The following is an 11,493-nucleotide window of genomic DNA, read 5'->3' as shown; positions in this document are numbered from 1 at the left end:
TGCTCGTCTGCCAGATGGGACAGCTGCTCAGTGTGCAGCTGAGCTTCACTGCACTTCTCTGGGTGAAAAGTTCATTCCCAAAATGCCATAAATCCATGTGGGAAAGCAGTCTTACCTGAAGTTCATTACCTAATACTCCCTGACAAATACATGCAGGTATTATTTGCAGACAGATAGAATTCATTTGGATGTTTGCAAACAGGCAATTAAAATACAGGCTGTGAATATTTTGTCAGAATTACTTTGCTGTTGAATTAAATTTGGATATACATCCAAATTAGATGTGTGTGAGTAATGACTGTGCACACAACTTGAACCTATGAACCCATGAACTGTATATATACATAAACCTGTGTGCAAATATTTGCTTTCCTACAGCACTGGCTATATGAGCTTTGAGCAACTTGTCGAGAGAAACAGTTTATTTTAGGATGGATCAACATTAAAGGAATCATCTTACATGTTGGAAAATTGTCTTGTTTCGATTTTTGACCAAGAATTAGACAGCGGGATACTTCTGGGTTTCTCTCACTTCTATTTCCTTTTCTATGTATGTAGTTGGAGCTGTGTTAGCTTAGCAATAACACCATATAGACACAGTCAGCCTTATGCTAACAAAATCAGCCAAGCCACACCTTTAAAGCTCACTAATTACAGTATATACACACCCTGGTCAATCCCACCCTCATATATTTCATTCAACGGCCTTTAGCTTTGTTTATGTCATGAACTCAACTTCATTTTAATGAACTTATGCAGTGTCCTAACATTTATTTCTATCATTTTAACGTTGCTCAACCTACCCTTGACCCCCAAAGGCTTGTGCTGTAGGCATTAGGCATGATGGGTAAACACTTCATCAACCTCTCTTCTCACCCTGGTGCACCCATCTCTCTGGAACAAGGTCAATCTGAACTCATCAGACCACATGACCTATGTCCATTGAAACAGAGTTTAATCTTTATGCTTTCTATCAATATGATGGTTGTTGAAGAAATGAGAAGCTACTTACTGCATCATTTATGGTATAAGAACTTGCTGCTGCTGAAATATATTAATTACTTAAACCCCCTTTACACAGGGGTGGCAGTGATTGTTGAGTGATCATTGAGCAATGGCCAGATCTCTCAACGATCTAATCAATGAGTGCCCAGCGATCGCCAAGATCTCTCAATGATCTTCCGGTGATCTCCATGGTCACCACGGTCTCCTCAAAGTTTTGACTTGGTCCAAAACAATCTCTCAACGATTGCCAAGGGAAGGGATCTCTCAACGAACACTCAAGGTGCGCTCAAGGAGCCCTCAACAATCTCATCGATCTCCCAATGGTCTTTCAGCAGTCTTTCAATGAATGCCAAATTTTTCCACCCCGAAGGTAGAAATGGTTGAGAGATCAATTAGCGAACAGGTACTCAATTATCTCAATGGCCCCCCTGCCTGATCCGACTGACTAGTAGGGGGTTAAAGGCACAATGAGCGCAAAGGGATCTCCCAAACATTTACACAGAAACGGCTTTTTTGAGGTTTAGGAGATCATTGAGAGATCGGGCCAATTTTTAATCGCTCAGTGGTCACCCAATGTGCTGTGTAAAGGAGCCCTTAGCGTATTTATTTGCTTGGTTAAAATCAGGTGGGGACTATTTTTTGCTCGAGTTGTGTATTTTTACACTTTGATTCTTTGACAGATGAACAAGATAAAACTTGTTAACGTCTGTATTCAGCCTGTATTAAACTTAGTTAGCCCACTGCTTGGTGTTCACCTCAGCTCATCTAACTCAGCAAGACAGAAGGGAAGTACTTCAGTTATAGCTAAAATTCAGCCTATTCATAACACATACACATTAGAAAATAGTCTTGTCTTTCTGTATTAGCAGTTAACTGTGAGTTGAAACACAGCCAGGAAATAAAAAAAAAAAATGTAGCTGTGTATATGCAAGTTTTTCTCCCACAGCGTTACTTCCCAAAGAGAGAGAGAGAGAGAAAAAAAACTTGATTATTATCACAGCATTGCTCCTTTCAAACCCCAATTAAATGTTTTATGAGAGGAGCTGAAGTTATGGACTAAAAACTGAGAACATATGGCAGCATGTGGAGCTGTTCTGTCTTTGACCTCAACTATTGGCACCAGCGATTCACATTAATATGTCAAATTAAACCAGCAGTACTGTTGACAGAGGTGCTGACAAACTTGTTGCATTGTGGTGCAACATGATGTGCTGTCTTACCAATGGCTAGATGATGCTCCAATAAGATTACTCTCACCCCTAAAGCAGTTTGTCTTTCGACTGCATTAGCACTTTTAGACAATGTCCCTTTGGTTTTAGCTTTTGCATGACTGACTCAATAGTCACAACAAAACCTGGGCGTCATTTGGTTGCCTCATTTTCTTGCCTGTGTTAGCATGGTTGTCTAGTGCAGCCCAAAATGTGTCATAGTATGCATCAATGAACTTTAAGACCCCCATTGTTTCACGGCCTTCTCTTCTCTTATATACATTTTGAGGATGTATTTTGGATTTTTACACAACCAAACTTCCTCAAAATAAGCAGAAACTAGATTATTTTTGCTGACACTTTCAGCTATGTTCAATATTTCAAGATTTGGTGGATGCTACCTTTTGGCAACACATCCTAAAATTACCTTTCCACATTTTATTATTTAAGTTTTCTCAGTTGAAACAAGGCTTCTGCATGCCTTCTTGACTCACCCTGTAGAAACACAGGATCTTCAGCATATGCAGCATATGACTAATCACAGGTAGTTTCAGAGAGAGGAAAGGATAAACATGTGATTTATTGCTGTTGAGGATCTGTAAAATGTGACTCTTAGAAGCAATATGGCAGCTCCCCAACTTTGATATGAAGCAATGACAGGTTGACTGTCTTCATACTTAGTCTTTTGATTTGGACAGGCTCATGCTTTTCAGATTGTATTGTTTAGCTTGATTTTGTCAGTCACAAACAGCATAACCTTCCCTCTGTGAGGTCAGAACCCAAAATTTAATTGGCATGCTTTCAGTTTTCTTCCTTTTTATTGCATGCAGTCCAGTCTAGTTGAGGTAATTGTGGTTAACCCTTTATAGGTCACTTTTCAACCTTAGTGTTATTGCAGGACATAACAAGACTTTATTACTTTGGTGATCTTTTTTTATTGTCTGGTAAAGGTTCATTCTGTCTTCGAAATATAACTATTGTACGTAGGTAATTCATTTATCAGACAGGGGTAGTTGTAGCATCCTGAGCAGCCTATAAGACACGTCACAGCAACATCATGTGACATTTCTGACGAAGGCTACATGAAGTAGCGGAAACTAGTAAAGCAGGTAAACAAACTACTACCCCGTCTGATAAATGAATTACTTACAATAACTTTTATTGTCATGTAGAAAATCAAGATCAAAGATGTTACCGTATTTGGTCCCTTGCCTGTATGAGGTGAGAAAAAAAAAATGCAAGAAGTATATATTTAAAAAAAAAAATGTCAGAAAAACACATGTAATGTGAAAGGAACATGTATTTATTTTAGAACATCACTTTTAGAACATTACAACAACATAAGTGCTGATCCAGACCCCTGTCCACATCCACATTATCCCTTTGAACATCCTTCCTTACTTTAGTACCATTACTTCATGGTACCTAACAAAGCAGGTACACTCACTGTTCATGCAGAGGTGGACCTTACAGACCCTGTAGACCACATCGGACCTGAGATTGTTGACTCACTGTCCTCACTGTAACTGTTGCTGTCACTGTCTTGTAATTTGTGCAGAAATTACCAAAAATAGTCACTTGCCCAATAAGGGGTTAAGCATCAGCACAGTTGATTGTTTTGTGGCACCGGGGGACTCGCTCCAGCTTGTACAGAACTTTTTGGGCGAAATCATAAACTCAGAGCGTTGTGCTTGGATAATGGTTAGTCACATCATTCATCACGAGTCTGGCATTAGTCTGGCAATCAGGCATGCCAAATTTAGGCCCTTGTTAGGTCATGCTGTTTCGGTGTATCTGCAAACAATCATAGCGACCAATTCAAGCTCTTAAAAGTGGCTGAAGAGCGTTGTCTGCTGTAACAAAAATACATGAAAAATAGACGGAACACATAGTGCTAACAGTAAACAGGTGTGCCCTGAAATGTGTGTGGCAGACTGTACAGTGCGCTTGTGTTCGTCTCTCCTCCCCTCTGTGGGTGTTGATATGTGGGCCTCCTGTCGCTGAAGAACACTTCACAGAACTCCATCAAAGAGAAAACAGAAGAACAGAAGAGCAGAAAGGGAGAACGAAGTGAGGGAAGCATCAAAGGCCGATTCTCCCCACTGTTTCCACATGCTGCAACATCCCAGTGGTAACAGCTGACAAGCCCCTCTATAAACACTGTGCTCAGATCCTGCCAGCAGGATGCACCCATTCAAAAGCATTTTGCTCCCTGGGCTTTGTTTATTGAAGTGCTGCCTGGACAGCAGTGCAGCATGGGGGGGAAGAGGCAGGCTGAGTTAAAACAAAAAGAAGAATAGGGATAAGAAAGGTAAGAAACATAAAATGAGGTTGACTCAGGCTTTTCATCTGACTGCAGACACAAATGAATTCCCCAAAATGTCACGGTGTTCCTTTAAATAATGCACTTTACAGTTTGGGAAGTTGTTTCCTCTCATCGGTTCTATCTTGTTTTTTATATGAACTATCAAACAAGCACAGTGAAAACTTGTGACTCCATTTCGTCCTCGTTTTCTTTGTCATGTTGTTTGATGTTGCCTGTTTGACAAAAACTTGGTAGATTTTCAGGTAAATATTTCCTATCAGCTTATATGATCTCCGGTGAGACGGAAAATGTTTTATTGTCAGAGGATATGCATTTTCCAGAAGTCTTTTTGATGAGGGTAAATATTGTAACATCATACACTTCTTCATCAGATCCTCTCTACTTCAAAGATCTATTTTCCATTTTAGCAAAACCTTCAGATAGTAGCCCCTTTTACACAGCACTTCTGTTACGGGAATATTTCACCTTTATTCCAGAATGACGTCTGCGTAAACAAAATGGTGGGATCATTAAGTCCCACCTTTATCGCAGCTCTGTAACACCTCAGGAGGTACCAACAGAGCCTGGATAAAAGTGGAATCATGATTCTGGAACACTATGTACAAGGAACACTTCTCGTTCCGCAACCAAGGTGGGACGTTTTGATGACGTACTGTGTGTGCGACCCCCACACCAGGGGGATTTAACATTGAGTGTGCGCCCTGTGCAGTAAACAAACATATCATTGCAACAAGAAAGATGTCAAACTAGGGAGATGCTGAGATCCGTGAGCTGCTGTCATTTTGGGCGGACGACTCTATCCATGCTAACATTTGTGGAATGGTGAAAGACCGACCGACACTGGAGAGGTTAGCAACACCGCTATGCTTGGGGTATTTCTGATTCGGAAGTTATACGTCACACTATAACCTGCGTTGCGTCACTGCCCCTTTGATTCCGGAACACAGGTGTAAAAGTCCAGCTTGTCCCACCTCTGTTACTCCTTTGGCTTGGCTGTGGAAATCAGTCAATAGGGGTGTGTATTGGCAAGAATCTGGCAATACGTTACAAATCACAATACTAGGATCATGATATGATATATCACAATATATCATGATACTGTTAAAAAGGCAATTTTTTTGTTTGTTTCTTTTTTTTTTAAATGATTATTTCCTGGAGGATTTGAATTACACCAAAAATATGCACAAATACTAAATACATTTTTATTTGATCACAACAAGATCTAATGCTATATTGCAAAATGTTCCTGTTTTAAAACTTAAATTATGTTTTACAGACACTACAGTTTAAGATCCTGTTCAAATGTTCATATTCTATTAGTTCAAAACTAACATCAGAACATTATTTTTGTGTAGTCGCAATAAAGGAACTTACATCTGCCTCTCAGACAGTAAAAAGGGCTTTTAGGATGATTCAAATAACCATTATTTCATAAAACAGTGTCAAATAATAATAAATAAGAAATAAACAATAAAGAAAAACAAAAAACAAAAATGAACCTCCACCATATCTGCATTTGAATAAATACCTAAAAATATTGATACAGTACTTTTTAACCCTTTCATGCACAGTGGTCACTCCAGTGGACAGTTATTCTCCATCTGTTCTCTTGTATATTCGTGGATTTTGTTGTTTTAGTTGCATATTCAGCCGACACAGTGAACACTTTTGCATCATTCCATACACTGACATTCAGACCATTACTGTAACTTTGCTGTTCTTGATAAACCTGATCTGCAGTGACATGTTTGAGTGGAAATCACTTGTTAATTGTTAGACTGTAATTAACAGTTTTTTCAAAAACAAAAAGGTTTTTTTTTGCATATTATCTCTGTGAACTAGGAAGATTATTACTGTTATAAATTATTTAAGGAGAAGGGGAGGGATTTTGTAAGTTATGCTCCTTCTCGCTCCTTTTCGAATATGTATTATATGTCTTGTGTAAGTGTTTTGTTTATTTATTTTCTTCTGTTTTGACATTCATATTCGAAATAAATACATCAATCAGTCAATCAAATCAATCAATCAAGTGAGTCATAACTAGTATTGGAGTATGTTAAAATGTGAGAAAACATCAGATTAGCAGCATTAAAAATGTTTTAATTTCATTGTTGTCATATCACTTTCTGATATTGGGTTTTAAATACATGTTTCTGTGCTTCAAGAATAAAATGCATGTTGTAGCCAAGTGGACATTTTTGTAAATCCATGAAAAAAAAAAAAAAAAAACTCAATTGCATTGTTTTTTCATACCAAATGAGGAATAAAAACACCCAAGAAAAGATCTCGACAAAGGTTTTAATAATTCATGCATGAAAGGGTTAATATCGATACAGTATTGTGAAATGAAATATCGCGATATATTGCAGAACCGATATTTTCTAACACCCCTATCGGTCAATGGTGGAAAAAAGGCAGGATCACCATCTCGCCTTTCTTTCAGGGATCTCTGTGTAAAAGTGGCTAATGTGTCAGCAGGTTTTTCTCTCAGCTCTGTTTTCATTTCTTAACCTTCTCTACTTCTGTGTATACATTTTCTTTCTGGGCTTGCATGGTGTCACTTTGTTGCCTCAGGTTTCTTTGTAAAGGAAGAAGTGGATGAGCACGAGACAGTTAGAGAGCCAGGAAGAAGAGGTGAGAAGCAGAACAAACAAACAAGGGAGGGGCGTCCATCCAAATTCCACTTCTTAGCACAGGTTCTCTCCGAAAAAAAAAAAAAAACAACAAAAAAACAAAAAATCCAGTCTGTAACTGTCCAGCTCTGCTGATGCTCCTGTGAGTTTGTGTCCCTGTCACACTTCAAAGATCAAAACACTGAACATGACAGAATGACACTGAGCTGCATTCCTCTCAGGTGATGACAGCGATAATCCACAGGCAGTCTGGATTCAGTCGAGCATAGTTGGAGCGACACACTGACACACACCGGCACACATTACCTGAAACACTCCCATTCGCCTCAGGCCCCGTATTGAAAAAAAAAAAAAAAATGTGGGTCATGGGTGTAGACACAAGAATATACTCACAAATCTCTGCATCTACAGCTCTAATCCTCGCTGTCAGACTTTGTGACAACATGATGGACAGATAGAGAGAGGGAGTAAGTAGCGTTCAATGTTAAGTGGCAGGGTGACAGAAAAATGACAGTCTTAAGGCAACACGCATATGCAGCGATGGAAAAACAATAATCACACCATCCCTTCACACTGCTTCCTTCTAGCGTCTCACCAGGACCATCTGACTCACATAAAAATGATTAAAAAACACCATAAATCACAAGAGATTCCTCACATAAGTGCAATTTAAAGGTCCAGTGTGACAAGATTTACAGGGATTTAAGAGGAGCAATGGAATACAATAGCCATAATTATATTTTCAGTAGCATATAACCACCTGGACATATGAAATGTTATGTTTTTGTTACATTAGAATGAACCGTTTACCTGTTTTTCCGGCTTGGAACAGACATCTTCTCCTTTTTTCTAATTTTAGACTGACTTGCATCCAAAGTTGAACCATAAAGACCCAGGGTTACTTTTATGGCAGTTCCCAAATGAATTTTTCTCTCTATTTATTCTTAAATGATTTATTACCATTTATTACACTATTATCCTCTGTATTTTGCATTTTTCAGTGTAAATCAGGTACTTTACCCTATATTTAATTCACTGATCATGTAGATGTTCATGAAAACTCAGAGTAAATTCAAAGGTTATTTTTTGACAACAGAAAAAAATAGGAAAAATTGGCTTTTTCAGCAAGGATATCAATGACTGAGCATAAAAACAAGCATCTACAACTTCTCTCTTTTGTCAGACTCCATGGGTTTTACTGGTGAATCAATGTTGTAGAACGATGACGGTGTTTTCACGTTTATTACAGAGTGTCTGAACATCCAAATGGGTCATATCTGATGCACATGAAAAGATGACAAACTGTATTTTACACCAATTATTTACATGTGTTGATAGGTTTAGTGCATCAACAGTAGGGATGGGAACCGAGAACCGGTTCTCTTTGAGAATCGGTTCCCAGTAGCTCGATTCCTTGGAATTGTTTGCCTGCCTGCTTAACGATTCTGCTTATCGATTCCGCCTTCATTGCGCATGCACGATGACGTCACACGTACACTGCATTGTTTTGGTCAGAATGTAGCCAAGAAACGGTCTAACAAGACGACACCAGGTCCACTTACTTGGAACACTGTCAAAGCTTCCATGTCTTCAAAAGGGTGGAATCCCTCCAATATCCTCAAACATTTGTCCACAGCATGTGAGTCATTTACAGGAATGTCACGTATTTAATTCACTACTTAGCGGCGCTTGTGGCTGTAGCGGCAGAGTGAATGCCGGGCCGGTTCCGGTTCGGGTGCAAGCAAAAAAAATCGTACCCAAATACAAGTTTCTGAAGGTAAGAGGGGAAAGGAAATGAAGAGCACAACAATGGGAGACAAGCCGAGCTGAGTCGAACCGGTTCCACGTAGTAGAAATGTGGCACTTCGCTAGGACTAAGCAACTACTCTGGAATGGCTATCATAGCAAAATATTATCTATAGATATAGGCCATTTCAAAATGCATCACTAGAACTTTCCCCTTTTGAGTGGTACCAGTATTCCAAATATCTGGTCTTGGTCCATGGACTAAATAGAGGAATTAGTAAAGAGTCTTTACTTTCACTTTCACTGTACACCCCCCCACCCCACCCCCGAACCGGGCCTGGCGTCATCTGTTCTTATCATTTGTACATACTGTATATGTTATATTTTCTGTGCAGAGATGGAAATATAAAAGACAGTTACTGCAAACACACCTGTTTGTACTCTTTTATTCCCTCACCCAATGAGAATCAATAAGGAATCGGATCGATAAGCAATATCGATAATGGAATCGGAATCGTTAAACTCTTAACGATTCCCATCCCTAATCAATAGTTATTAAACATTGTATATCAGTAAATGACTTTGGTTGCCGGTGGCTGTTTGGGTCTTTCTGGGTTAAAGTTCATTGCTATCACCTACTATGTTTGAATGTGGACCAGAGTTAATGTCCACTGAACTGAAAAGCACAGAACAGACAGAACATTGGCTTTCACTATGAACTTTTAGGGTTTTTTTTCGCGGCCACAGTTGGGCGAGGCTGAGTTGAGGGCAGAGCAATGCAATCTGCAACTTCACCGCTACATGTCACTGACGATTACACACTGACCCTTCTTTGGGAGGAAGTTATGATCTTGCAGAACTATTCATATTGCTCAAAAAGATCTCAGGGTATTGTCTTTGCAAAGCCTAATTGCAAGTTTAGGTTCAACTTTGTCAGTGTGTCTGTTTGTCTGACATCGGCCTGAACCCTTTGACTTTGGTGAGTCTAGACATTTCCTTTAGCACTAGCATGTTGACAGTGTTGGTTTTTACACCATTTTTGGATTGTTTGCTACAAGACTGTGCACAGACATTCATGGTTCCCAAAAGATGAATCCAAACTATGATTTCCCACTCGTGCAATTCTAAAAGCCAAAACTGATCAAAACACAGCAATTAAGAGTCTTGTTTTGTCAAGTTTTTCAAGTCAAACATCCACAGAGTAATGTGGAAAAAAGTGGGTTTAGCATATTCAAATTTTGTATAAAACCATAGACCACAATGAGTATATATCAGTATATCCAAGAATATGTGATTTATTGCAGCATCCCCTTATGGTTAGGGTCCTATTATCTCCTGTTAAAACACCCCCACAAACAGTTTTGCAGTCAGTCAGTAAATCAAATTCCAGCACAAACAATAGACTTCAAAAACTGTTGATGCTTCGACCCCTAATGAGTCTGGTGATCCCCTAACTATTTGTTGAATAAAATGTTTCCACATTTTTTGATGAATTACCATAAAATTCAAAGACTTCATCAGCGTCAACTTCAACTGCAATTTGTGGTTTCCTGTTATTTGGCAAAATTCTATTCTAAAATGCCAAACTAAAAACAAAAAAATAGAAATTAGGGTTTCTAAGGATCAACATTTTAATTCTTCACATGTTGGGCTTTTAGTCTGAGTATCACTGTGTCTAAACCAGTGGTGTCAAACTTTTACCAGTCAAAGTGTCCGATCTGGGCCATGGGATGAATTTTTGACGTACAAAAATTACACTGGAGATATTAACGGTCAAACTCACTTTAGTTCAGGGGCCACATACAGAACAGTCTAATTTGATCTCAAAGGGATGGGAGCAGTAAAATAATAGCATAACAATGTAACAAAAAATAATTTAAAAACCACAAATTTTTCTCTTTGTTGTAGTCCAAAAAACTAAAACTACATGATGAAATTGTTCAAGGTTCACTATTGTCATTACATGTAGCATATACATGAAATGAAATCAGCACTCAGGACCAGCAATGAACAGGGTGACCCAAAAAAACGGGAATTTTTGAAGTGCATATTGGCAGACATGAGTTCCTGTTTTTTTGTGTCAACCTGTACATCGTAAAAATCCTGTAAAAATTAATCCTATATTAAAACAATAACAGTAAAACCTGATAACAACAGTAAAACCTAATAATCAAGGTCAAGGTAAACTTTATTAACCCCCAAGGGGCAATTTGCTCTGCAGCCAGCAGTATCACACGTACAACAAACCAACAATATATACAATAAATAGTCCATTAAAGACAAAAGCACCAACATTACAAAGAGTTATTCAGCAGAACAATGGCTACCGGAACCAAAGAATTCTTCATCCTATTGGTCTTACATTTAGGAACACTGTATCTGTGACCTGATGGAATAAATAATAAATAAATAATGAGTAAATAAATTAAATAAATTGTATACATTTACACATGATCTTTTCACAAAAAATGTGAATAACCTTAACAAGCTAAACTTTTTTAAGAAAAGTAACTGAAATTTAACAATGTTATTCTTCTTGCTAAATGTTTTGTGCATTGCATCTGTAGATCCACTT

The 11,493-nt window shown here is 38.5% G+C and overlaps 1 long non-coding RNA gene across 1 annotated transcript; it reads left to right on the top strand.

Annotated features, from left to right (window-relative positions):
- The first annotated feature begins 815 nt into the window (after positions 1-815).
- Positions 816-11,235, top strand: LOC115430630 (uncharacterized). The gene is made up of 3 exons (XR_003936967.1): positions 816-937; positions 8,422-8,424; positions 11,221-11,235. It is a non-coding gene; the product is annotated as an uncharacterized LOC115430630 (long non-coding RNA).
- The last annotated feature ends 258 nt before the right edge of the window (positions 11,236-11,493 follow it).

This window comes from Sphaeramia orbicularis, chromosome 12, assembly GCF_902148855.1.
Source record: "Sphaeramia orbicularis chromosome 12, fSphaOr1.1, whole genome shotgun sequence".
NCBI lineage: Eukaryota > Metazoa > Chordata > Actinopteri > Kurtiformes > Apogonidae > Sphaeramia > Sphaeramia orbicularis.
Note: the sequence above shows the minus strand (reverse complement) of the source record. Positions and strands in the feature narration are given on the sequence as shown.